This window comes from Pelodiscus sinensis, chromosome 1 (genome assembly GCF_052426305.1).
Source record: "Pelodiscus sinensis isolate ZL-2025 chromosome 1, ASM5242630v1, whole genome shotgun sequence".
In the NCBI taxonomy this organism is placed as follows: domain Eukaryota; kingdom Metazoa; phylum Chordata; order Testudines; family Trionychidae; genus Pelodiscus; species Pelodiscus sinensis.
In genome coordinates this window covers 218,626,576-218,654,466 of record NC_143052.1, presented here as the reverse complement: position 1 = coordinate 218,654,466, position 27,891 = coordinate 218,626,576, and the positions used below count along the sequence as shown (strand labels likewise).

The 27,891-nt window shown below is 47.6% G+C and overlaps 1 long non-coding RNA gene across 1 annotated transcript; it reads right to left on the bottom strand.

The window, feature by feature from the left end:
- Window positions 1–431: 431 nt before the first annotated feature.
- LOC142823553 (uncharacterized) lies at window positions 432–27,047 on the bottom strand. The gene is made up of 3 exons (XR_012898738.2): window positions 23,778–27,047; window positions 22,856–23,044; window positions 432–1,403 (listed from the first exon to the last, which is right to left on the bottom strand). It is a non-coding gene; the product is annotated as an uncharacterized LOC142823553 (long non-coding RNA).
- Between the last annotated feature and the right edge of the window lie 844 nt (window positions 27,048–27,891).

Sequence of the window (27,891 nt, the reverse complement as noted above, 5' to 3'; positions counted from 1 at the left end):
ACAGGAAGAGGTTCGGTGGCACAACAGATTGCTGGAGGATTTCCTCCCGCAGTGGACGGCAATGTGTGAGAGTATCCGTAAGACCCTGGGTGTCCCAGGTCCTGTCCCCATTGCTGCTCCTCCCGCTCAACCTGCTCCAGCCCCCTCTGTCCCCCCCTTCGTCCCCCTCAGCCCTGGTCTCCCCTTTCTCCCCCTCGCCCCCTGCCCCCCTCACCACCTGCTATCGCAGACCTAGCTGCAGCCCCCCACACACCCTGTCCGAGGCCCCACTCGACCCCGAGCATGGTTAGGGCCACGGACCCAAGGAGGCAGACTTTTGCAGACACCCAGGCAACACCCTGAACCCTAAACCGCCCATCCTACCTCCTTCCCTCCCTCCTCCAGGTTTACATCCTCCCTCCTCCCTATTTTTAAAAAAACTTTGCTAGTTTTACAAGAAAGTGTATTTTTAAAAACATTTTGCACACAGTTTCATTTTGTTACAAAAAGTAAATTCTTTGCACATTGTTTGATAATAAACATAACGTTTTTGATATAAAACCTGGTGTGTGTGTTTTAACTTTCCGGAGACTGGTGCAGTGATGGATGGGATGTGAGAGGAAAGGTCTTGGGGTTGGGGGCCCAGGCCAACAGGCCCCATTGGGGAGGCCCTGGGGAGGGTCATTGGGTTCCTGCTGAGACGCTCTCACGCAAAGCCTCTTGGATGCGGACTACCATCTAATGGGCTTAGCGGATGGCAGCTGTCCGGGGCTGCTCGAACCGCCTCCCCTCGACATCAGCCCATGTCCCCCACCCTGGGAGGAAGGCCTCCCCTTTGCTCTCCACCAGGTTGTTGCGTTCAGGGATATTGTGTTCCCCCATGTTGAGGTGAGTGAGCAGGCACCTAAACCTTCTCTTCAGCCGGCCAAAGGTGCATTCAACCTGCAAGCGCGCCCATGTCAGGTGCACGTTAAATGGTTCCCTGCTCGTGTTCAGATGCCCAGTGTACAGCTTCATGAGCCAGGGCATGAGGAGTATGCCGCATCAGCCACAATGCAGATTGGCATCGCCACATCCCCAAAGGCAAAGTTTTACTGCGAGAAGAACCTTCCAGCCTGCAGCCTGCGGTAAAGGTAGGAATTTTGGAAGATCCGAGCATCATGTGCCCAGCCCAACCACCCTACACAAATGTCAGTGAATTGTCCACAGTGGTCGACCAAGGCCTGAAGCACCATGGAGAAGTAGCCTTTTCTGTTGATATACCGGGCTGCTCGATGGGGCAGTGTATGGATCAGAATATGAGTTCCATTGAATGCATCTTCACAGTTTGGGAATCCCAGCCCAGCAAAGCTGCCCATGATGGTGTCCAGGTCTCCGAGGCAGACAATCCTGTTCAGCAGCTCCGAGTTGATGGCCCTCACCACCTGCAGAAATAGACGCATAGGGTATGGCTACACTACAGCGTTATTTTGAAATAGCTTATTTCGAAATAACACATCTAGACACAAAATGCATTTTGAAATAGTGCTTCCACAATGATAGAATGCTGAATTGCATTTAAGGCTGGCCAGAACCGGTTGTGGCAGGGCATCATGTCAGGAGTTAGCCTCAGGCAGCAGCCACACAAGGTATCTGACACTTGTGCTTAAAGGTACCCCCCCCCCCCCCCGCAACAGCCGGTTCTAAGGTTTCTCTGCTTGCTTGCCTACCTCGCTGAGGGACAGCAAAGCATTTTTTTCACTGCATGCTCTGGTTGCTCTCACTCAGGACATCACAGAACTCTGCAACATGGAGCCGGAGCCACCCTGGGCACTCTGGTGCTTCTCCTGGACATGTTGCTGTGAGCCTGGCAGCACGTTCTGCAGGCACTAACAGTCTCCCTGGTGTGCCCCACTGGGGCTTGTGACTCATTCCCCCCTCACGTTCTTCCACTTACCCCTCCCTAACCCCCCCTTCCTGCTGTACAATAAAAGACACGTGTTCATTACAACAAAGCCTCCTTATTGAACAAAACTGGGGTGGGGGGAGAGTGAAACTGGAAAGAAGGTGGGAGAGGGGAGGGAGAAACCTGGGAGGAGGGAGCTGGCAGGGGGAGGAAGGGGGAGGAGAGGCTCAGGGCTCAGGGTTGGGGGTCTCACCAGCCCAACTGTCTCCCAGCACTGCGGGTGCGGGGGCCTTGGCACCCCTGGGGGTGTGGGGAGGGTGGGAAGGAGGAAGAAGCAGGAGGGAGAGAAGGAGTGGGAGGAGGAGCGGTAGCTGGGGAGGCAGCAAGCTCTGCCCCAGGGTCAATGACTACCTGGGAGGCACAGACCATCCTGCCCCCCAGGATGTGGTCCACAGCATCAAAATAGGGGCAGGGGTCTGAGTCTGTCCCTGGTTGGGAGCTGCCCTCTGGCCCTGGCATAGGTCTGCTGCAGCTCCTTTATTTTCATGCAAACCTGCTCTTGGGTTCACATGTGGCCTTTGGTGGCCAGGCTGGCAGCCATCCGCCTGTAGACAGCTGTGTTCCTCCATTCAGTGTGGAGATCATGCACATTGGAGGCATCGCCCCAAACCTGAATTAGGTCCCTGATCTCCGCACTGGACCAGGCAGGTGCCTGCCTTTTCCAGCCCCTGTCAGGCTCCTGGGAGCTGGCAGACTGGTCCTGGGGAGCAGTGGAGGGCTGGCTGCCAGTGGGTGCCTGGCTTATGCTGGGGCCACTGGGTCAGGTGCAGCGATTGCTGGCTCTGGGCTGGCAGGCTTGGAGCTGGCACAGGCACTGTGGCCAGAGTCTACCCCTTTAAGAGTTCCGGGGGCAGGGGAGGGAGAGGAGTTTGCTTGGTTGTGCCCAGAGTGGCCAGCAGGGTACCCTGGGAAGGGCTGGAGGCCCTCTATTTCAAAATAAGCATCTACACAGCACTTATTTTGAAATAGCAATTTCAAAATTGGTGCTATTCCTCGTGGAATGAGGTTTACCAATTTCAAAATAAGCCCTCCACTATTTCAATTTAAGTTTGAAATAGTGGTTTGGCTGTGTAGACGCTGGTCCGCCTGGGCTGCTTCCTAACTCTGCTCTTCCTTTCATGTCCTCTGCCCCCACACTCTGCTTTTTGCTCCACTCCCTGTCTCCTTCCTGCCTTCTCTGACCTCCTCCATCTCCTGTCCCCCTCCTCTCTCCTCCGCTCTCACCCTTCACTCCTCCACCCTCCGCTGTCTTCTCGCTCACTCCTCTGTTCTCCCCTCTCCCTTCTCGCTCACTCCTCTGTTCTCCTTACTCTCCTCTGTCTCCTCTGCCTCCCTCCTCTCTTCCACTCTCCTCTGCTCCCCTTTTCAATGCGGCACTCTCTTGCGCCGGTGCCTCTCCCCCTGACATTAGGGACACACGCACAGTCTGGTCCGGCCCTACGCCCATGTGCGGCCCCACCCCCGCTTCCGGCTCCTGTCCCAGGACTCAGCTCTCCTGCACGCGACTCGGCTGAGCGGCTGCCCGGGAGCAAGCGGTGCAGACCGCTGTCAGAACGCCACACTCCCTGTGCAGCATGGGGGTTGGCGCCATTGGAGTGTGGGGCGGGTCGCCCTTGCCGCGTCACACGAGCAAACATGCCGTCCCGGACATCCTGTTCTCTGGTGGCGTGCACCTGTACGGTGGGGGTCACGTGGTGGGGGTGGCGAGTCCCTTTTTTGTCTGGCGAGTAGGGTTTTGCATAATTTGTCGAGCCCTGGATATAACAAACGGCAGAACTTAATAGTCTGTCTGAGGCAGCATGAAGCTCAGGACCTTCAACCCTTTAGCTGGTGGTAGCTTTCAGGGCAGGAACACTGAGGCGCCCTGAACTCTGGTGTTAGCATTGGTATGGCAAAAACAATTTAGTCCATCGCTTGGTCCCTGCTTTTGCAATGGACCAGCGTACAGTTTGTGGACTGCAGGCAGAGCAGTTCTGGGTGCCGTGAAGGGACTTCGCCACAGAAGGCACAGAACGATGGATGGAGCTCTGTGGTCACAATCCCAATGGTGTGGGGAGAAGCAGGTAGCTGAGTCTCATTGAGCTGAACTATTGCTACAGCTGTGGGCCAAAGCACCCTGTGGGCAGCAGCGGAGTCGGGTCTGGTCTGTCACTGGACTGGGCCTTCACCACGGTCTTCGACGATGGAACGACTCACCTCCAGGATGGTACGGGAAACTGCCAACCCAGTCTCCTCAGGAATCTGGATTTTATAGAGCCCAAGGCGGGAAAACTCTGAAAGTCTCGAGTGCAAAAGCAAGGCGTACCCAGTGCAAAGCTTTGGTGCCTTGTGCAGTTTCTGTGCCATGTGCAGCTTGGTGCTGCTGTGAGCATAACCATGTGCCGTGTGCAAAGGTGGTGTTTTGGCGGCAACAGTCTCTTGGGTTCCATTTTGAATTGTGTCTCAGTCCACAAACTCTATTTTGATTTTTACAATGTCCATACGACTAACAGTGGAGTACTTTGCATTTGTCCTTATTAAACCTCATACCATTTACCACAGACCATTTCTCTAATTTGTCCAGATCATTTTGAATTATGACCCTATCCTCCAAAGCAGTTGCAACCCCTCCCAGCTTGGTATCATCTGCAAACTTAATAAGCCTGCCAATGTCTAAATCATCAATGAAGATATTGAACAGAACTGGTCCCTGCAGAACCCCAATTGTTATGCTCTTCCAGCATGACTTCCAGCATGACTTTGCAGATGACTCCAAGCTAAGAAGGATTTCAAGCACTTTGGAAGATACAATTAAGAATCAAAGTGACCTTGACAAATCAGAGAATTGATCTTTAATTATCAAGATGGAGGTTAAGACGATTGCCAAGTACTTCACTCTGGAAGTAAAAAAAATCAAGTGCACAACTACAAAATGGCATAGAAATGACTAGGTTGTTGTACTGCTGAAAATGATCTGGAGGTTGTAGTGGATCACTTATTGAATGTGAGTCATACTATGATGCAGTTGGTAAAAATGCTAATATTCTTCTGGGTTGTATTATCAGGAACATCCTACGCATGACCTGGGGGATAATTGTTTTGCTCTACTTGGCACTGATGAGGCCTTAGGTAGAAAAATGTGTCCTATTCTAGGTGCCACACTTCAGGAAAAATGTGAACAAATTGGATAGAGTCCAAAGGAGAGTAACAAAAATGCACTGAAAAACCTGACATATGAAGAAATGGGAAAAATTGGGCATGTTTAATTGTGAGAAAAGAAGATCGAGGGGGATCCGATAACCGGCTTCAAGCATGTTAGGGGCTGTGATCAATTGTTCTTGTTGGTGGTAGGACAAGAAATAATGGGCTTAATTTGCAGGTATGGCATTTTAGGTTCAATATTATAGAGTACTTTGGTATGGTTAGTTAAGCTTTGAAATAGGTTTCCAAGAGATATTGTGGGATCCCCATCATAGGACGTTTTTAAGAACAGTTTGAACAAACACCTGTCAGAGATGAAATTGGTTTACTTGATCCTGCCTCGGTGCAGAGGCTAGGGGGTGGACTAGTTGCCCTCTGAAAGTCCCTTCCGGACCCACATTTTTTAAGATTCCATGATTCTTTGATTTTTAGTATGTATAAAAGTAAATGTTTAAACAAGATGTCATTTCAGATCAAAGGAAACTCTTTTTCTTCAACTTCTGTCAGGAAATTTGTCAAAACTGATGCTTTCACATGAAATATTTCACTTTTGATGATTTGACATTTTTAACAAAAATATTTTGTTCAAAAATTCTTGATCAGCTCTGGTTGATAAGATATAGAACTGGGTGGGGGACCTCAGGATGCGACCCCTGACTTGCCTGGATCCATCCCCTGAGGCTCAGGGCCTGCTCCCCTCCAGCACTGGGGAGCCTGCACAGGCACTCCAGCTCCCCTGCTGCCCCACCATGTGGCTGAAGAACAGAAAATCTACTAGGCTGGGCCCCCCTAGGCTCTGGCGTGGAAGAGAAATATGGGGAGAGTCTTTCGGCTTTTCAGTTAGGGGTCATGTCAGTGAGGGGTTGTGGGGTTTTTTGGGGGGGAGAAGGGGGGGTTGGCTTCTCATTTGTGTGTGGCTTCTGACTGATTTTTCTGTAGGTCAAAAAAGGTTTCCCACCTCTGGTATAGAACATACAGCTTCTCTGAGCTCTGCCTAGGCCTATACACAGTGAGAAGGTGGCTAATCCTCTCACTCTCTCTCTCTCTCAAAAAAAAAAAAAATTCCTGCAGGATGACAGAGTGACATCCCTCAACCATGCAGCCTCTTCCCTCCCTCCCCCCCCACCTCCTCTCCTCCTTTTCCCCTAGCCCCTCCCCAGTGCCCAGGAGAAGAGCTGTGGCTGCCTGGGCTCTGCTTTCCCTGAGGCTGGGGAGAGAGAGTTGGGGCTGACAGGGTCTCAGCCAATGGTTGGAGGTGGGGGGCCTGATGCTGGCGTGGCCTTGGCTGGTGGCCTCTGCTCAGTAGCCAGGGACGAGGGAGAGAGCTGGGGCTGTTTACCCCCAGAGAGAGAGAAGGGGTTGGTGAGCATAGTGAGCAGGCGGCATAGCTCCTTAGTCTCCCTTGAATGCCATTTTTCAGGATACATGCCATGCATGCTAAAATGTAAAGAGATTTTTTTGTGTAGATTTTTCATTTTAAATGTTAGGCATATGGATTATAATTTGAAAGAAATGAGTAGATATAGGCCTGAGCCATGAAGTTCAAACATCAATCCCAGATTTCAAACTGCCCAAAGTTTGGAAGTATTCGGATAGAAAAGAGAGATTAGTTGTGAACTTCAGGCCAAGCACTGGATTGTGATTTCAGTTCAAGTCCAACAGACAACAAAGCGGATAGTAGGGATGTGCAAGCCAGTTTAGTTAAAATAAGAACCTTGTTTCTGATCTGTTTGATCATTTAAAGAAGCCTAGAGGCCTCTGCAGTTCAGAAAAGTTTTCAATAAGGCTGTGTCTAGACTACATGCCTCTGTCGACGGAGGCATGTAGATTAGACAGATAGGCAAAGGGAAATGAAGCCGCGATTTAAATGATCGCCACTTCATTTAAATTTACATGGCTGCCACGCTGAGCCGACAAACAGCTGATCAGCTGTTTGTCGGCTCAGCGCGCTAGTCTGGACGCTCCCCTGCCGACATCAAAGCCCTTTGTCGGCAGCCCCGTTATTCCTCGTGGGATGAGGTTTACCGGAGCTGCCGACAAAGGGCTTTGATGTCGGCAGGGGAGCGTCCAGACTAGCGCGCTGAGCTGACAAACAGCTGATCAGCTGTTTGTCGGCTCAGCGCGGCAGCCATGTAAATTTAAATGAAGCGGCGATTATTTAAATCGCCGCTTCATTTCCCTTTTTCGAATACACAAATCTACATGCCTCTGTCGACAGAGGCATGTAGTTTAGACGTACCCTAAGTGTCCAGATTTTTGGAAGCTTAACCATTCCAAAGCTTTTGGAGGGTCACACATTGCAATTGGATACATCATACACCACTGTTATTATAACAAAAAACAGGACTATGTAGCACTTTTTTTGTTTCAGCTACACCAGACTAACACGGTTACATTTCTATCACTATTCCACTGTTATTATATGAGACGAGTCTGAAGGTCATCTGACTAGTTCAGGTCTTCTATGTAATTGCCCTTCTTAAAGTGTTATCACTTTTTAAAAATATTCTGGGGAATCTATTTTTTATAAATAATAAGTCCTAATCTTTGTCGGTCAACCGGGCCACACACACAATGAAGGGTTTTGTCAGGCAATGGCATAACACTATGACAGCATTTTGCAAAACCAGGGTTTGATTATCTTCTTCTGGCTGTCAGCTTTACACTAGTGCAGCTGCATTGGCTTCAATGTAAATTTGGAGTGACTCAAGTGGACGAATGAATCAGGGTCAGGACTTCCTACACAAGTAATCATGCACAGGCCCCCCTCAGCATCTAGCACTGCAGGCATGTTGGGAAAAGTGGAAGTGGTCAGAACATGTCAAACACATTCAACTCCAGCTGCTAGAAAAGTCCCTCGGGGCCGTAGGCAGCTTGATCCTGGGGCTCAGACTTGTGATCAGACATCCCAAGACCTGGGAGTGGCAGGGGCAGATTAACTCTTCTGGGAGCTGGGAACTATTAGATTTTCTGCCAAAACGAGGGGTTCAGAATGTGGGAGGGGCTGTGGATTGAGGTAGGGGGTTGGGTGTGGGAAGGAGTGAGGGCTCTGACAAGGGGTGCAGTCCTGAGGTGGGGCTGGAGATGAGGCATCTGGAGCGCAGGAGAGGGCTCCAAGCTGGAGCCAAAAGGTTAGGAATATGGGAGGGGGCTCAGGACAGCAGGATGAGGGGGGAATGTGGGGTCTGGGAGGGACTAGAGCATGGGATGGGCCTCAGGGCTGGGGCAGGAGTGTGGGGTGCAGGGCAGTTACCTGGGGCAGCTCCCCTTTGGTAGTGCAGGTGCCGGGTTAAGGAGAGGGCTGGTGCAGGCCAATGGGAGCTATGGGGCTGGAGCCTGCAGGTGTAACCCACACACCTAATGAGAGCCGTCCTGTCCATAGGATCGTTTGGGATGGGCTTTGGGGGGCCCCATGGCAGATGCCCAGACTGTCCCATGGACAGGACAGTCCCAGAATTGCTCATAGCCCGTGGGGCCCAGGTCAGTCTGGCAGATTACCTGGGGGGCCTGGTGCAGGAGAGCAGCAGGGCTTGGGCCCCCCGGCACTCATCATGGCGGCAGGAAGTGGAAGGACCTGCAATGGGGTGGGAAGAGGAGGGGCACGGTGGAGCAGGGGTGAGGCTCAGAAGAAGGGGTGGAGTGGGCTGAGGGCAGAGCAGGAACAGGAGGGAGTGGGGTGAGGCCTAAGGGAGAGAGGGATTGCCCCAGACCTGCACCCGCCTTAGGTGTACCCTGCACCCTGCAAGCAGGGGAAACATGCTGACAGAGCTTCTGGCATTTGCTGTTCCAGCCCAGGAGGGTTGTGTGGGGAGATTGGCAGCATGGAGCTGAGTCCCCCTGTCCTGCTAGGCAGGGCCAGAAAACAGGGGCTTTAGTTGCTGCAGCCCAGGACCCTAGGTTAAGGGGGCCCAGGACCCTAGGTTAAGGGGGCCCAGGACCCTAGGTTAAGGGGGCCCTGCAACAAGATCAGCACTTTTTGTGGGCCGGGGATCTTTTTGTGGGCCCTTAAAGCCCTTGAATTAATCTGTCCCTGGGGATGAGCAGGACAGACACCAAAATTGGCATAAAGCTACCTTTGTTCCAGTACCACACTCTGCTGGCCCAGAGACTAGGGTTGCCAGATGGTTTCACAAAAAATACCAAACAAAAAAAAACAAAAACAAAAAAACCCAGCGTGGCCCCTTTTAAGAAACACATAGAGAGGCTTTTTGGTCCTAACAGGCTGCCGGTGGCCGCCCGCCATCTTACGTCTCTGAGCGGGCCGGACAGCTCCCGGGTAAGCACTAGGGTTGCCAGGCTGCCTCGTATGGAGCCGGACAGCCCGGGATTTTTGCCTCCTGGCTAGGAAAAGATCAGAAAGTACTGGACATTTTGTGTGTCTGGTATTTTCTGAATTTTTTTTACTGGACAGGAGGCGAAAATACTGAGCTCTCCAGTTTAATACTGAACACCTGGTAACCCTACCAGAGACTCCATCCTAGACTGTTTAAACTGTTTTACGTGATTCTCTTGCTTTATAAATCTCAATACAATGTATGAAATCAATGGTCTTGATTAGAAAGGAATCAGACAAATGGGAAGAAAAGGAAAGGACAAAGGGCCATTAAAGAGAAAGTGCAACAGGGAGCAGGTGAGGTGAAGAGACTGTGAGGGGAAGATCTGGGACATGCCGCAGAATCGAGGTGTGTAAAATGTTAGAAAAAAAACTCTTCTGATTCATGGCCATGAAACTGCACAGTCTGTGAAGAGACCACGAGGTTGATTCTTAGGCTATGTCTAGATTCTGTAGAATTTTCAAAAGAGGATATGCAAATTTCATGGGAATTTGCATATCTTCCGATCTCACTTTCTCTCTCACCGCTATTCTTTAAAAATAAGGTTTATGTGTTTTTTTCGAAAAAGCTTTTTTTTCCCCAAAAAACCTGTGTCTAGACTACTTTCACTTTTGAAAGATCCTCGTTCAAAAAAAAATGTGGTTTGGATGTGCCCTTACTGGGGGATACAGAAGCAGCACCAAGGAGAATCCGATTAATAATGCATACGTACCAGTGTGTCTGAGCTTTTAATAAACAGAGACCCTAACTGAAAAACCCTGCTTGAAGCACATCTCTCAATGTGCACCTGGAGCCTAAGGCTGTGTCTACATTGGCACCCCTTTCCGGAAAAGGGATGCTAATGAGACCAGTTGGAATTGCAAATGCCACGGGGGATTTAAATACCCCCTGTGGGATTTGCATGAACATGGCTGCCGCCTTTTTCCGGCTCTGGGTTTTGCCGGAGAAAAGCGCCAGTCTAGACGGGATCTTTCGGAAAATAAGCCCTTTTCCGGAAGATCCCTTATTCCTACTTGAAAGGAATAAGGGATCTTCCGGAAAAGGGCTTATTTTCCACAAGATCCCGTCTAGACTGGCGCTTTTCTCCGGCAAAACCCCGAGCCAGAAAAGGTGGCAGCCATGTTCATGCAAATGCTACGGGGGATATTTAAATCCCCCGCGGCATTTGCAATTCCGACTGGTCTCATTAGCATCCCTTTTCCAGAAAGGGGTGCCAATGTAGACACAGCCTAAGAGTTTTGCTGAGGAGCAGAGCATTTTTCATGAAGAAACCCGAAGGAGATTTAAGGAGGACGGTGGATTGCAATCACATTTTTAAAACAGTCCACTTTAGGGAGATACTTTTGGCTTTTCTTTTTAAAAATAATCCCACAGAAAACATACCCAAAGGCTAAAATAGTCAGGATGACTTGGAGTTGTATGTGCTGTTTTAATACTGGGTTTTTATTTTTCTCCTACTCTATAAAAACAACTACTAGTCCTGTGGCACCTTAGCAACTATCAAAAATATAAAAGTATCACTAGGGGGCTGTGCTCTCTGCCTGTCACACTTGCCCAACCCCCCTCTCTCTGGCCGGGGGAAGGTGCAGGCTTGGGGTAGATGTCTGGCCAGAGGGGAGGGGGCAAGAATAGGCTGGGGGTGTGGAGTCTCTGTGGAAGGGGTAAGTGAGGGGGCTGGGGTGCAAGGTCTTGGCAGGGTGGTGAGTGAGGGGCCTCAGGGTGCAGGGTCTCAGGTTGGGGGGTATGAGTGAGCAGGATGTGGATGTGGGGTTTCATCTGAGAGGGTATGTGATGGGGCTGAAGGTGCAGGGAGGGCACATGGCTCATGGCTCCCATCCCCCCAGAGCACTGGGGAGGAGGCAAGGGGTATGTTGCGTGGCTCCAGCCCCCTTCCAGAAGAGGGGAGAGCATGCGGTTCCCACACACACACACACACCCTGAGGGGGGAGGGCCTCGTGGCTCCCAGCCCCTCCAGAGCATTAGGGAGGGGGGAGGCCTCATAGCTCTGGCCCCCCAGGTTGGGGGAAGGGAGGCTGAGCAACTCCCAGCCCCCCCAGGGAGGGGGCAGGAGGGAGGCCATGTGGCTCCTGGTTCCCTCATGAGGAGGGAGGCTCCGTGGTTCCTGCCCCACCAGAGTACTAGGGAGGGAGGGAGGTCCTGCAACTCCCACTCCACAGCACTGTGGGTGGGTAGGAGGCAGGAGGCAGGGCGGCTGAGGGCAGAGGGGGCAGCTGAACACAGAGCAGTGTGATGACCTCACTCTGTTGTCCGGCAGGAAAATTTTTTTATCTATCTATCTATCTATCTATCTATCTATCTATATGCTAGCTGGAGTGACCTGGTGTTGCTCGGGAAACCGGAGGAACAAAATGTAGAAAAACAGTAGTCCATTATCTTCTTTTGAATGGTAGAAAAGTTGCACTGATTTCTATAGGGATTAAAACATAGGTCCGCATCAAATATAGTGTGACCCCGGGTGGAGGGGAGGTTACACTCAGGAGGGGTGCCCCAGCTCGCACCTGGGGCTGCAGGTGCCGCGGGGGGCAGGGCGGGTGCCTGAGCTGTGGTGTGCGTGGGGGTCAGGGCACTGCGTGCCAGCACGAGGGGAAGGGGCAGAGGGAAAAGAGGGTCGCTTATGTAACCTCACAGGTGGGAGGGGGTGAGTCCTGGATGGCACTGGGGGCCACAGGCGGCGGGCACGGGATCTAGGGTGGGCAGGGTGGCCCATGCAGCGCAGTGGGTTATTTTTTGATTTTTACAGCTTGAGCTCAGGCCGATCGGGTCCAAAAGTACCTTAAAACCTTCTCCTGGATGAAAGGTTATCCCATGCAAAATTTGGTTGTGGTAGCTCTTATAGTGTCCAAGTTATTAGTGCACAAACTTACAAACATTCTCCTTCATATATTAGACAATGAGATGAGTTTTCATGGGAAAAACCCACTTCTCTACATGGGCTTGAGTCAGCTGCAAATCCTGACCATGTACAGGCACAGAGCTTCCACCATGAAGAAGTCTTGTAAGATGTATGAAGCAGGTAAGAATATGAGCTTGGAAGCTTGGAGACTCAAGCTAGGTCATTGTGGTGGTGTCATTGTGACTTCAGTTTATGACTTGTAATACTATGATAACTATTAGCACTTTTTCTCTCTTTGGATTAAAGCAAGTAATGACTTCAGGGAATGGATGTGAAAATGTGACATGACATATTGGAAAGAAATTCAAATGCAAGAAAATTATATATATACACAAACACACACAAAGGGGATTTTGTACAATATCAGTTTTATATTTTTAAAAAGTATTTTCAGAATGCCACCATGTAAATATATAACACAATACTGAAGGAATTGCTCATGACGTAATTCAAGGAGCTAAAAAATCACCAATTGAATTTGCTTACTTATTAATTTTGGTTTCTCAAAGTAAGTATAGGATCATGAAAGATATTCATTTAACATCTTTAAGAGTCTAATGTGCTCTGTTAGCCCATGGCATGTGGGTATAGCACAAGACAGTAGCAGTGCAAATTTCTCTGGGCCATCTAGAGGAAAGAAGCTAGTCCATTTCCAGGCAGTGTATCTGCTGAAACTGGCAGCAAAGCTGTAAGTTAGTGCCAGTTTAAAAGTAGTTACTGTCTTACCATGAACTGGACTGGATCCAATCCATTCATATTGTAGACCAGCTACCAGCTGGTAATAACTTTGGGACTACTGGCGTCTGCTGAATACAAACCAGTGTCTGAGGCCATGTCTACACTGGGATTTTAACCAGCTAGAGCAGGGGTTCTCAAAGTGTGGTCTGTGGACCACTAGTGGTCTGTGACGATCTTGCAGATGGGCCATGGGCTTGGACAGTGTTCTCTCTAAGTTGCAGGGCAGCGGAGCTTCACAGGTGATTAATCAGCCCGCCCAGTCAGAGGCTCAGGGCTCCGTGCAGCTTAGAGGGAACACTGGATTTGGGGCTCACTCCCCGCCCAGTTCTGTGGCTGCATCCCCATGAGGTTGGAGCACCAGCACCAGCTTTTCACTGTGTGGAGAGAGACTCTCAGGCCAGATACAGCTCATGGGGGCAGGAAGCAGTTCCATGCACTGCCGCTCCCCCTCCTCTGTGCTGGGTGAATGGCAGCACAGGAAACCAGTCACTTGGAGGCTTTCCCTGCTGCTCCCATTGGCTGGAATCATGGGCAATGAAGCAGAAGGGGATGGTGCATAGGAGGGATAAGGGGACGCAGAGCCAGATAAGCACCTCCAATCTCTCATGGCCAGACCCTGCACCCATGACCTGGTGCTGCACCCTCCCTCACACGGATACCCCACTCCTGTACTCTCTCTCCTTCCCAGACTCGTCAGCCTGAGCCTGCTCCTGCACCCTTTTGTCATCATGGGCGGTTGGCTTGTGATCTGCAGAAAGGTCTGTGTTGAGCATGAGCCGAAAAGTTTGAGAACCACTAGCCTAGATTAACAAAAATAGCTAAGGCTTAGAGGCCTGGTATTCCTTGGACTCTCATTTCTTGGAGGTTTGGAGGCAACACACTGAGGTTTGAACTATTGTCCCTGACAGTGTCTAGCTCAGATTACAAGTATTTTAAGGAACAATGCCTACTTTTGCCTTTTTTTAATTGTGAACAATCAGTTTTATTTTGTTTTCCTGTAAGGAAAATTGTTGTATGTTAAATAGGGACAATCTCTTGGGCCTTGTACTTGGTACATTGCTTCTAGTGGCTATACTTACTTCCAGGGCCAGCCCGAGCCCTTTTAGTGCCCTGGGCCAGGGCACGTGGCGCCACCTCCGGGCACATGGCACATGCACGGGCCTGCCTGTGGGGCACGGGCTTGCCCTCCCCAAGGGTGAGCAGGCCTGCCCCCCACGGCGTATGGTGCATGCGCGGGCCGGCCATGGCTGCTGGCGCGCAGCCCGGGGCCTGCCCCAGGGCACAAGGTACATGCGTTGCCCAGCCCGGCCCAGCCAGACGTGCAGGGCCCCGTGGCCGTGAGGGGAAGGGCGCTGCCGGTCGGCGCCACAGGGCCAGCGCTGCAGGAGCCGGGCGCGCGGCACTTGATGGCAACTGTAAGGGACGCCGCGTGCCCCTTACAGATGCCATCAGGCACTCCCCATTGGTTGGCACCCTGGGCAACTGCCCGGCTCGCCCATGCCTCTGTCCGGCCCTGCTTACTTCCATGCAAATCTCCTCTATGCTAGCCTTAATACAGTAACATGCTGGCAATAAGCCAAGATATTAACTGACTTAAGTCAGCCTAAATGGAGAAATCTAATGGCTGAAGTAGTCAAACCAGGTTATTTTTATATAAGATTAATGGTGGGGTTTTATAATTAAATTACATAAAGCTAAGAAAAAGTTTCAGTCTTCATAGATTTAAAGGCCATCATATTAAAATATCCAGTACAGGGCTATACAGCTAAGGACGTTAGTAATGTGAATAATGAAGTTTTCTCATACTTCTGATCTTTTCTGCACTAAGGCTACTTCTAGACTACTGGGTTTACACCCCTGCATCCTAGGAACACGTTTGCTCTTCTGCTTGTTTTTCATGGAAGAGCAAACGCACTCTTTCGGGGAGCCCTGTATATCTCGTTTCACAAGGCATAAGGGCTCCACCAAAAGAGAAGGCTTTTCCGCCATTTGGCCCCGTCTAAACGGGGCCAAATGGCAGAAAAGCCTCTTCCACAAAAGCGATTGGAACAAGCTATGCAAATTGCAGAGCCCAATTTGCGTAGCTTTTTCCGATAAAGCCCCATAGTCTAGTCCTAGCCTGAGATACTAGCTACATTAGCTAGTGCAGAATTGATTTACAGCAGTTCAGTGCTCTTTGGCTCAGTGCAGTTGCTCTACCTTAGTGATTCTCAAACTTTTTGGCCCATGGCCCACCCCGGTCAACACAGACCTTTCTGTGGACCACCAGCCAACCACCCATGATGACAAAATAGGTATAGGAGTGGGCTGCGGACGGGGGGTCTGTGTGTGAGGCAGGGTGCAGGAGTGGGATATCGGCGTGAGGGAGCAGGGTTGGAGTGCGGGGTGTGAGTATGAGGAAGTTGGGGGCCCGCTTACCTGGTTCTGCACTTCCCGCCTCTCCCAGGCACCGCTGCTGCTCCATTGCCCATGATTCCAGCCAATGTGAGCAGAGGGGAAAGCCTCCAGACAGCTGCTTCCCACCCCCCACGAGCTGGATGCAGCCTGGGAGACTCGCCCCCACCTCCATCCCTGCAGTGAGAAGATGGTTCTGGCACTCCAACCTCACGGGGGGGGGGGAGGGAGGGGAGCTCACAGGGCTGGAGGGGAGGTGAGCCCCAAGCCCGCAGCCCACCTGCAAGATGGTTACAGACCACTAGTGGTCTGCGGACCACGCTTTGAAAACCACTGATCTAGGCTAAAGAAAATGACTTGCTTTCTGTGTTAAGCCAGTGTAAGGCTACGTCTAGACTACAAAGAAAAGTTGGAAAAAGATACGCAAATTGCGAACCGCAATTTGTGTATCTTCTTCCGCTTTTCTGTCAAAAGAGGCTTTTCCAAAATTTGGCACGTCTACCCAGCACCAAATTTCAGAAATACCTGCTCTTTCAAGCCGTTCCTTCTTTCTCGTACAACGAGTTTTTACAAGGATGGCAAAAGAACGCATCTGCTTTTCTGATTTTTTTTGGAAAAGCAGACACATACCTTGGACGTGGCATTGCTTTTCCGGGATAACAGTGCTGCACTCTAGACATAAAAGAAGGGAAGGATCATAAGGGTATGTCTGGACTATGGGCACTACTGTGGCACAGCTACAACAACACTGCTGTAATGCGATAGTGTAGATGTTTAGTGTAGATAGTGCAATGCCGTTGTTCCTGAAAATAATAAGTGTAGTGGCACTGCGCAAAAGGGTTTTTCTTGTGCAAGAAGGGGCAGTGTAGACGCTCCTTCTGGCGCAAGAGCCTCTTCCGCAAAATGGCAGCTCATTAGATATGCAAATGAGGCTCAGCGATATTCCACACTTAGCCTCATTTGCGTATTTCTGGCCCCAAATCCCGCCAGTGTAGACATAGCCCAGGAGTCAAGTTGGCTGAACTACTGTGCCCCTGACCTGTGGACTTTTCACATTTTTGAGCAAAAGAGCTAGGTTGATCTGAATTTTAAGGGTAGTAGACCATTTCTAAAAGGAGGAGTCCACAGATATTGTTGCTGCATTCCCTTTCTTTGTAAGAAGGAACCAGGTCATATAATTGGGCAAATTTCACAGCAATTAAAATGTTTCTAGACCACTAACAGGTGAGCACTGGTGCTCCATATCAGGTAAAGACTAAAATCCAGTATGGGATGTGGCTGTTACAGATGACAAGAATAGCTAAGACTCGTTGCATGAGAGTCAGATAAGTGGAAGACTCCTCCAATTCATTCATTAGTTTGGATTCAAGGGGGTAATCATCTACAGTGTTGTCATATACTCTGGCCGTGACCCCCTAGTAGTAAGAATCCAGATATATGCATTCATGAAGTGGCATCCCCTCTGAAAGTCTTTCTAAATGGATTTGATGCATTGGCCTTCACCTCAGAGTTAAAAGTCAGTATTTTAAGATTAACAGAAAGGTGCTTGTCTGGACTAGTAACCAATAGCACATCATTTTAAACTGTTCCTTTAAATCCAAGCAGCATATTTTTATTCAGTGTGTGTTTAAACTAAATCCCAGGCTGCTAGAGCTGTGTAATTACTCTACCAGGAATTAGTGGCAATTTAAGGTCTGCTTTTAGCCAATGAGAATTTCAGATTTCTGCTTATCCCTCATTTTTTATTTACACTTAATCTTTTTAAAATATTGTACGTGCAACGTACTTTGCAGCCAATGCAAAATGCTCAAAAAGGCAGCAACATCTATACTGAGATTCTGAACAGTCTGAGCAAGGAGTTTGGTTTCTTCAGTTTTTAACACGCCACTGGGATTACCTTTTCTTCCAGTGAGAGGCAAAACTGTGCAATTGTTGCAGAATAATTTTTCCCTAGCAAGTAGACTGTTTTTAAAATTCATACACATGTGGTTCTCTTCTAGTGTCTATGAATTCCAAACTTCCAGCTGAGTGCCATTTGATAATGCAAAGGACCTGACAAGTACTTCCCAGCTGTCCCATACCAGCACTAGTGCCTCTGTTTTATAAAGCAAATGGCAATCCTGTCTGATCCTTGCTATTATCCCAAGAGGGAATATAGTGAACAAGCTTCCTGACTGATTTCTAGCTTGGTGGAGATTCAATACCAGACAGGAATTAGAGAAGGAATTGGGGAGAGTAAAAAGAAAATAAAGAGGCCTCATACTTGCACTGATTTATCTACTTCTTTAGTTTGGTGTGCAGAGTTAAGAAATCAGCCCATTCCAATTTGCTATGCATTTGCTATCAATCAACATTCTTGCCCAAGAACACTCTTATGAACAAAACTGAGCCTCCAAATGATGTGCGTGATGGGGGAGGGGAGTTCCATCTGAGGATTATTGCTACATACTTACAGAAGTAACTGCAAGTTTCAGTAGCAAATGTGTGTTCATTTATATTCATCTGGGAGTGAGCAGATGTAGTTTGTTTCCCAAAGCTGTTGTGTGCATGAGGGGAGATGCTGAGGGAACGGGGTTTCCTTCTTTACTGCTTGTGGAGGTTAAATGGATTTAGTGGAATAGAGCAGCATCAAAAATTCATCCTTTCAGCTATGAAGTGGTATTGTGGGCATGGCCTTTAAAAAGATCTGTCAGTTTTATGACAACATTATAATCTTTCCCTCCCCCCAGGACATGCCAGCCCTCATGGCTTTCAGTGAGTCACATCACCATTGTATGGAAACAGTAGAAATACTTATACATGCTTCTGCCAGTTTTCTTTGTTTTCTTGATAACAGATGTGGTTGAAACCAGTTAAAAATCAGAAACTTTATTGAGATTCCATAAACATATTTTTGTTAGTCTTTAAGGTGCTACTAGACTATTTGTTGTTTGTTTTATATTTATCAGTATCATTGTTTTGTGGACTTATGAAAAGGTGTTATTCTACCATCTAACTACTCCAATCTAGGCTACTACTGGAGGAATTTTTGCAGAGCCTTACTGATGGTCACTGAACAGTCAACATTGGCTAATAATCACAGCAGTCTGAAATAACACTTGCCCAAAGATAGATCTAAGGTCACTGGGACTTACAAACTTTTTAACAGCTTCTATGGCATACCAATGTATTGCTGATATGAACTTTGAAAAGCTTTAAATGGGGTTTTAATTAGCATTTTATTATTATTGAGGGGAGAGGGGTAAATCTTACATAAATAAAGCAACTGTTCCACTGTGTGAAAGATGTTCTTTGTTCTTTTTCAACAGAGAAAGTGCCAGGACTCCGAATGTAGTCTCCTGTATTAACATTACTGAAAGAACTCCTCGGCTGCCCAGTCATGACTATATGGAGGAGAGCCAAACTGGACACACAAAATCTCATGGAGGGACCATGTGGCAGGGAAGGACAACTAAGTGGGATATTTCCCTGCCTTTGCAGAATATCTGTGCAGCTGACAGGTTGCATAGAAGAGGAGGAGCTGGCAAGCAGCCAGATAACAGCAGCTCTACTTGGTCTGTTCCCTTTCCCTTGCATATTGAAGCTCACATAATAACCTGGGATTAGTTAATGCTGCTCAGAGCAGCATCAGCTGCTCCTCTAGGATTTATTTCCTCCCTCAGCAGGGTCACAATGCAGCCCCACAGTTAATTGGCAAAATGCCTGGCCAGGAGCTGCCTCTTGTGCAGTGGAGTTGTAGCCATGTTGGTCTCAAGATATGAGAGACACATGGTGGCTGATGTAATAGTTTTTACTGGGCCAACCTGGTCCAATACAAGCTATTACCTCACCACCCTGCCTCTCTTTTAGAGTGCTCCGGGATGAGAGTGGTGGCCCCGTTGGCACTGGGAAGAGATGAGCCATCATGCTTCTTGTTGGGTGGATCTGTGAAAACCACCTTCTTAACTACATAGAGCATTATCCTCTGCCCATTTTCACAGTCCATTCCCTGACACTCCGTGCCCTTGTTGCAAACAGGAGAAATGTAACCTTCTAGCTGCCGTTTAGGAGTACACCTGCATGGTCACTGGAATCTTGCTTCCTGCTTCAGCTAGCGTGCTAAACAAACAACAGAGTAGCACAGGTGGCCACTATATGGGGCCTGATGTGGCCCCCAGCTTGCCTCGATCTGGCCCCTGAGGCTTGGGGCTTCCCCTCAGCATTGGAGAGCCTGTGCTGGTGCTCCAGCCTCCACACGATCCCCCCGCAGCTGGAGCACACAAAAACTACTAGCCTGGCCCCACTAGGCTCTGGTGTATGAGGGGAAACAGGGAGTGTGCCATGTCAGTGAAAGCTTGGTTTTCTGTTTTTTCCTTCTCACTTATGTGCAGCCCCCGACTGACTGCTGGGGGTCAGCAGCCCTCAGCCCAAAAAAGATTTCCTCCCCCGGTACTAAAAGGATGCATGGCTTTGGGAATATGCCCTCTCTTACAAGATTTTTAATTGGAGGCAACAGTTCGTTGTGACCCAAGATGGGTTCTAGTGTTGTGTTGACCCTAGAAAAGTGCCCACCACCAGCATTTTGGGCAATATCTCTGTCATATTTTTTTTCTCTTCTCAGAAATCATTCTAAATACTGTGGTTAGCATACAGTTTTAACAGGCAGTGAAAATATCACAGGCAAGCGTTACACCAACAGGCAGAACCAAACCTGGGATCTGTGGAGCTTAGTGCATAAGCCTCTGCAGCCAGAACTAAAAGACAGCTGACACTCAGCTAAGGCTGCAGAGCACACGCATTCTTTCTCTCTGTATATGGTCTAAGTGCCACCTCATGGGACGTGAACCACACCCAGTAGGTGTGTGGGTTACACAACCATCACTCAATAGCTGAACCCCATCCGCGGGCTGCGCCATGGTCTAGATATAAAGAAAGACAAAACCGTGGAAACAATAATGCAGAGGCCCAGGGTGTCAGTAGACTGAAAATTGGATATGAGTTTGCTGTTTAAAATGACAGGGGGAAAACAAAGAACAGTGCAGTTTTGGGTTGCATTTATTGAGGCATCATAAGATTGAGCAGGGAAATGGAAGGATCTTATCTGACTTTTCTACATCATCCCAGTGCTAAGGTGCCCAAAACTGGTTAGTGCATTGCAGAAAAGGATAGAAAACTATATCTGACTTAATTATAATAGATAATTCAACATCTGATTAATATATGCTTTTTCTGTATGCAGGGGATCTCAGAACAAATTGATTCTACAGATAGTCACTGTTCATGCTGCATGATATCATCCATGTTCTCTGATTAGGTGATCTAATTAGCCACTAATATTCTTATCTGTCAGACAAATCTACCACATAAATAATAAGACCACTTTTCCATAACTGCCATTATAGCATTTTCAGTGTGATTGTTCTCAAGGATATTTATGTACACCAGGATTCACCAAGATTTTGCTTGTAATTCTTGAGTATTAACAATGATGAATGAGCATGAGGGAGTGCCTTATTAGAAGAGATTGGAGGGACTAAATATGTGCTTCTTGGCTAAGCAATGACTAAAAAAGGGCATCTGCAACTATCTGAATGATGGAAACATTAAGGGTGAGTGTAGGATATGGTGGAGGATGGGAAGAGAAGGGGAGAGTAGGCCCATACCTACTCAGAACTTGGATCTTCTAGAGCTTTCTCTAAACACAACGGCTACGTCTAGACTGGCATGATTTTCTGCAAATGCTTTTAACGGAAAAGTTTTCCGTTAAAAGCATTTGCAGAAAAGAGCGTCTAGATTGGCACGGATGCTTTTCCGCAAAAGCACAATCTAGACGCGCTTTTGCTCAAAAAAGCCCCGATCGCCATTTTAGCCATCGGGGCTTTTTTGCGCAAAACAGTTTTTACTTGTCTACACTGGCCCTCTTGTGCAAATGATTTGCGCAAGAGGGCTTTTGCCCGAACAGGAGCAGCACAGTATTTCCACAAGAAGCACTGATTTCTTACAGTAGGAAGTCAGTGTTCTTGCGGAAATTCAAGCGGCTAGTGTAGACAGCTGGCAAGTTTTTCCGCAAAAGCAACTGATTTTGCGGAAAAACTTGCCAGTCTAGACACAGCCAACTAGAGTGGGGGAAATAGCAATTCACAAGGGAGCCTATCCCTCAAGCAGGGTGGGCTGTGCAGTCTGGGCTCTGGCTGGTGACCAGGGCAAGCTGCAGCTGTCTATTCACACAGCCCTTAGGGGTGTGTGTTGTGTCATCTGCCAGTTATGGCTAAGGCTTGCAATCTAAGGCAATTTCCCCAACCTGTAAGTAGGGCAGGGCAGCCAACAATTGGGCCTCAGGCCTGCAATTAGGCAAAGCTGTAGTAGTCTATTTCCCTGGTCTATAGAGACAGTCAACAGTTAGGCCTGTGGCCTGCAGTCAGGCAAGCTGCAGTCCCAGTCCAGTCTATGGCACACAGGTTTGCAGCAAGCGCCACCTACATAGTCTATGGGGCTCAGGAAAGGAATCGCACTGAGGATCACAGGCCTCCTGGGTTCAGGAAGGGGCCACTCCAATGGGACTAGTCCTAGAGTAAGCTGATTCTAAGTGTGAATAAAGGATCAGCACCTAGCTCAGAACGGAGGAAGAGAAATTACTTGGTGTGGTACACGTCAGGGGAGACATTGGAATGAAATTTAACGAAAGAAAAAGTTAGGTTTAATATCAAGAAGATCTTCCCAACAGGGCATTCTATAATACTGGGAATAATTTTCCAATACTGGTGGTGGAAGTCTTCCCCATCTTTGGAGCATTTAAACTAGGTAAAAAAACAATAGGAAATATATTGCATGGAACAGTTGTGCTGGGAGAGAAGGTCTAGATCATACTCACAGATTAGGATCATTATGATCATCGAGTCTGACCTTGTGCACAGTGCAGGCCACAGAACCTCACCTGCCCACTCATGCATAGAGTTGCCAGATGGGTTCAACAAAAATACTGGACATATTTGACATTACATCACAATGTACATTACATCTTATTTAGAAAATACCGGACATTTATATTTTCTCAATTTGTTTCCCGAACAAGAAAGCTCAAATAGTGGACTGTTCAGTTCAAAACAGGACACCTGCTTTTTTTGTTAAAAAAAAAAAAAGGTGCCAGTACTCCAGGGGAAAAGTTATTGAGCTCTGATAGGAGGTGCTGGTAGTGCATCTGGAGGTGTCGGTACTACATGCCGGGCAGTACCGTCACAAAAAAAGCACTGCATGCAATAGACCCATAACCTTTGGCTGAGTTACTGAAGTCCTCAAATATTGATTAAAATACTTCAAGTTACAGAAAATCCACTAGTTGCATAATGAGCCTTTCCAATCACAAATCATCATGATTTTAAGAATCAAGGTTACCTCAGATAGACCCTATTAAGCTACTCGGTTCCAACGCAGTGCAGAAATTCTTAGCAGAGACCTGAACATTTCCTTGTGACTCCTCTCTTTTCTTTACAGTTTCCTCACTTGTCAAGAGGATGGGGAGTGCAGGCTGAAGTAAACCTTTGAAAAACATTTAGCTCACCTCCCTGCAAATGCACCAAGGAGCTGCCAAGGAAAAAGCATAATAACCTTTCAGCTTCAATCATTTCAGCTGAAATGATAATGCAGAGGAATGTCAACATGATTGGTAGTTTTTAGTGGAAAGAGCTCATTTCTCCTACCTCCTCCCCACCCCCTACACACACATCCTGTGCTCAAAATGTTGTATTTTTTGTGCCAGGTTTCCAAAAGCACAAAAGATTCCTCCAACTGGTATGTTTTGCCATTCCCTATCCCAGAGCTGCAAATCAAGGTGATTTCTTCCCTGTTCTTTTTCAAATGAAAGAAGCCATGCACTAGACAGCTATCTAAGGCTGGTAGAGATGAGACAGTAGAAAATCCTTTTATTTTGTGCCCATTGCTTTTAATTGAGGCTCCAACAGGGCTGGCGACTGCTTTTGCAGTCAGGCTGAGATTACCTAGTTCAGAAACAGGGGAAATAATGAATCCAAAGACAAATAGAAAAGCGTTTGTCAAAACAAATTGAGCTGCTCAGGAGCAGGAGAATTTATGTAAATGAGGTGACATAGCAGAGAAATGGCAGAAGACAGCAGGAGAACAATACATGATACTTTCAGACCCTTGATTGGAGGAACAGTGTGTCAGGGCAGGTAGGTAAATAAATATTAATCTCATATCTCCCTTTGTTGGCAAAGCAGCATTACTACACAACAGAAGATCACACTTCAGAGTAGTGGACCCAGCAAAGAAGGTTCTGGGTGATGGAGTGGGTACATACCACTGGAGCAGTAGTGATGGCTATCTTCCTGTATCCTGGCACTGCTCCTCCCCAAATCGTCTGTGATGAACAGTCTGAAGAGTTTTCCCTCTCTCTGGGCTGTGTTTGCACTCTTTAAATGCTTGTAGACTATTACCAGGGGTTCCCTTAGTCACTGTCTGGCTAACTACATAATTTTGTGCTTTTTAATCTTTCCTCCGATGTCAGTGATACCAGTCCCTTAGTCACATTGGTTACACTTTGCAGAATTCTCTCCAGGATGAAATGCTCAAACTCAGGGCCATCTGAAAGGAGAGAGGACAAAAGGGTCAGTTTGCCCCAGGACCCCCATTTGAGAGGGCTCCTGAACTGAGTGATGTTGCAACCGAGCACATGGGTCACTCAGGCTTGATCCAGCTGCCCATTTGTCACAACAGATTTTGCCCTGGCCCCTCAAACACTTCTGCCTGCTCCTGTTCAAAGTTCAATCCAATTGTTACAATATTAATTTATTGGGAAAAAAAGACAAATGTTGCAACAAAAAGTTTACAGTGTATGAGCGGACTCCAACGTTTTTAAGCATGAGATCACTTTTTGCAATCCAAGATCTACCTCAAATCCCAAAACCCTTACCCTGCCTTCTTCATGCCCCTTCTGCGAGGCCCCGCCCCTGCTCACTCCATCCTTCCTCCCTCCCCCATTCTCACTCACTTTCACGAGGCTGGGGCAGAGGGTTTGGGTGCAGGCTCTGGTCTTGGATTAAGGGATTTGGAGTGCGAGAGGGACTCTGAGCTGAGCTTGGAGCTGGTAGTTGGGGTATCAGAGGGGGTCCTAGGTGCAGGCTCTGGACGGGCATTTGGATGCAGGGGTGCTTGGGACTAGGGCAGGAGTTTGGGATGCAAGAGGGGATCATGATTGGAATAGGGTTGTGGGCTCCAGCTGAGCACTGCTTACCTCAGGTAGCTTCTGGGTGGTGGTGCAGTGGGGCTAGGGCAGGTTCACTCCTTTCCTGGCCCTGCACCACTCCCAAAAGCAGCCAGCAAACTCTCCCCTGCCCAAGTCTTATTGTGCCCCCTCTCTGCTCTGTGGAGATAGAATACAAAGCAGGAGAAGGGGGTATCCTGGCATCAGCACCCCTCTCCTCCCTCCCCTGCCCTGCACAGAAAGCAGGAGGCTCCTGAGGGGCCAGCTCCAAGGCAAAAGGCAGGAGATACACAGCAGTGGAGGGAAGGGCAGCTGAAGTGCCCGCACTTGATAGCCTCCTGGCCAAACCAGTCAGGATCACCTGTCAAAGGCTCCAAGATCTACCAGTAGATTCTGATCTACTGGTTGGTGGCCACTGGTGTATGATGAGATAACAGGTGGAAAAAAACAAATGAGAGAAGACAAGGCAATGGTGACATGACGATATGTGGTGTAATTTAAGTAGCAGTCTCAGGACACTCACTGCATATTAGACAGGGGATCTAGCAGTAAAATATTTCCCATGAATGGAACGTGATTGGGGTTTGCCAAATACTTTAGTTTGTGGGGATGGTTAAAGAATTGGAAAACAGAAGAAAACATTTAGTCTTTAACTTATGATGAAACACTGCAGTTGTGGTGTCACAAAGCATGGAAGGAAGACAAAAGAGGAACTGATAAGAGGGTTAACTGTTAAGAAAGATGATAAAATAGTCTACATAAGATATACAATATAATCCAGTCATCTAAATGACTAGTGACTAATTCTTTCACAACCTTAAATTAAAGCAAGCCTTATTATGTTAGAATGTCTAAAATGCAAAGAAGAGCAATAAGTACAATTTCATATGTGTGTCTGCAAAGTTCAGTTATTGAGAATATGCCTACTATTCTGCTTTGGCAAGGCAAGCATAGCAAAAGAATACACAAAGCTGAATGATTTAGGAGCCCAAATCCTATCTTTTACCTCAGCACCAGATTCAAACCCAAGGACAAATGTTAGTTTTACTTTGTTGTGGAAGGTCTAACTGAATAACATCAAGGACTGAATTTTATTCTATTTTTTTCTAATTAAATGCCTTGCTAGTTACATAATCTTTTTCTTTCTTGCAACTTTCCTCTTCACCTTCTTCTGAAACACATGATCGTACACTAGGCTGTCATGTATAGTGGCCATTCTGAAGTCTACTGGTATCCAGGCCACATGCTGAGTCTTTGGTCATCTTCCATCCATAGTCATTGCAAGAGTCATCTTCCTTCAACTTGTCTTCATTTGGAGAAAGTTGCATGAATCCCTTTTCAACCTTGTTTCATTTTCTTTCATGAAGTACAACTCTTTCCCAGAGGTCAGCTTTGCTCAGGTCTGGGGTTTTCTTTAGGCCCAACCTTAGGTTAACCTAAAGCTGAAAGAAAATGATGCTCAACACTGGTTTGCTTCGGCCCGTACCAGGTTGATTTTTAATTTAGCCTAACAGAAAACAGATTTACTAGTGATAAATGCTATCTCCATTTTTTGCACAAGGTGTGTATTACTTGCCTCGGACCTGGTCTACACTTAAAAATTTAGATTGACCTAGCTATGTCATCCATGGTTGTAAAAAACAAATCACAACCTTAAGGCCCATAGTTAAGCAAAACTAACCTCCATACAACAGTGACACAGCTTCAGTGCTGCAGCTGCACAGCTGAGGTGCCCATACTGTAGATGTGTCCCCTCAGACTGTTCCATGTGGAAGCTTGCAGGCCCTACTGGGATTCATCATGATTGAGTAGCTGAGCAGTAAGGAGTGAAACACTAATGTCGCTGAGAAATTAGCCCCATACCCCAAGAGGAGGGCACACTCTCTAGTGTGGTTTACGCAGATGCCATCAGAGTTCATTTTGAGTTTATGCAGCTTGATATCATAAGCTCTTTTGCTAGGAACAGCTCCCGAAATGTATTCACATAAATAGAGCTTCTAGACGTGAGACTGACCCTGTTTCATTGAGAGCTGACAGAAGATTGTTGGGTCAAGCTGCATATACAAAATGGTTCACTAGACTCAGGGGCATTTACATTGGAAGCCCCATAAAGAAACAAAATGGAACTTTCCACCACGGGTCCAAGAGACAGTTATATTATTAACTTGTTTTGCTGCATGAAAATTCAATTTTTGCTTTCCATTTATTTTCCATTTAAATTAATTTTAATTACCCTCTAAGCAGCAAGCAAAATAAAATGGCTGCGTATAGACTGGCGCTTTTGCGGAAAAACTTGCCAGCTGTCTACACTGGCCGCTTGAATTTGCGCAAGAACACTGACGATCTAATGTAAGATTGTTAGTGTTCTTGCGCAAATACTATGATGCTCCCACTCAGGGATAAGCCCCCTTGTGCAAATGCTTTTGCGCAAGAGGGCCAGTGTAGACAGGTAAAAACTGTTTTGTGCAAAAAAGCCCCGATGGTGAAAATGGCGATCGGGGCTTTCTTGCACAAAACCGTGTCTAGATTGGCATGGACACTTTTCCGCAAAAAGTGCTTTTGCGCAAAAGTGTCCATGCCAATCTAGACGCTCTTTTCTGCAAATGCTTTTAACAGAAAAACTTTTCCGTTAAAAGCATTTGTGGAAAATCATGCCAGTCTAGACACAGCCAGCATGATTTACAGCACATTTAATAACAATTCCATTGTTCATCTTCTGGCACAGCTGCCTGCAGTAGCTACGTAAATTTTAAAAATAGTGTAGGTTGAAACAGCCCTGATGTTTTCTGGAGAAAAACTGCAGCAATGATATTCTGTCGTCTAACTGTGTGGGGATCCTTATTCCTTTCCACTTCCCTTCCTATAGTTAGTCTATGAGGGTGTGTGAAATGCCCACTCATTCAAAATGAAAGATGCTTTCAATACTTTTGCTATGGAAGATGGTGAAGATGGTGCCTGCTTCTAAGCGGTTGGTATTTTGATACTGCACATGCTATGCCTTTGCCTTCAGTGAGACTTCCACATTACAGTAAAGCGGAATAATGATTATTCCTGTTTCCAAGGTGCGAAACACTGTACAAACATGTAAAAAGAGATAGTTCTTGTTCTGAAGACCTTACAGTCTTGAGACCATGTCTTCACTTCCTGGAAGATCAATGCTCTGGTGGTCGATCCACCGAAGTTCAATTTAGCAGGTCTAGTAAAAACTTGC